Below are 624 nucleotides of genomic sequence, written 5' to 3'. Positions count from 1 at the left end.
CCTAGTGCCTTAGATATTCCCTGTGTCACTGTTGCTTTGAAGGCTGGCCCATTATCACTTTGTAAACTTCGAGGGAGTCCAAACCTGGGGATAATCTCATGTACTAATACTTTTACAACTTCCTGGGCTTTTTCTGTTCTACAAGGGAATGCTTCAGCCCAATTGGTAAAAAGTATCTACAAATACTAATAGATATCGTATGCCACTTTAGGGAGGTGAGTGAAATCTATTTGCCAATCTTTGCCTGGGTATCTACCATGGTTCTGTATACCTGGGGGAGCTAGATGATAATTTAAAGGATTGTTTTTCTGACATACCTCACAAGTCCTTGTTATCTGTTTTATAACTTTGAATAAGTTTTTACCCGTAAAGAGAGTTTTAGCCATTTGATAGTTACTTTCAATACCAAAATGAAAGGACTGGTGTAAAGTTTTAAGTATTTTCCATTGGCTTGCAGCATGTAATAGCAAAAGTCCACTTTTATTTTGTAACCAGCCTGATGGAAGTAGTGAATAGTCTCTGGATAAAGCCCACTCCTTCTCCTTCTGGGTATATTGAGGTGTATGATTTTTCAAATAAGGGGTGCCATGGTAGGAATTTTGCCTTTACGTGCTGCTATTTTAG

The sequence above is a fragment of the Otolemur garnettii genome, unplaced genomic scaffold (genome assembly GCF_000181295.1).
Source record: "Otolemur garnettii isolate 467f Iridium unplaced genomic scaffold, OtoGar3 scaffold00223, whole genome shotgun sequence".
In the NCBI taxonomy this organism is placed as follows: Eukaryota; Metazoa; Chordata; class Mammalia; order Primates; family Galagidae; genus Otolemur; species Otolemur garnettii.
This window is presented reverse-complemented; position numbering follows the sequence as displayed.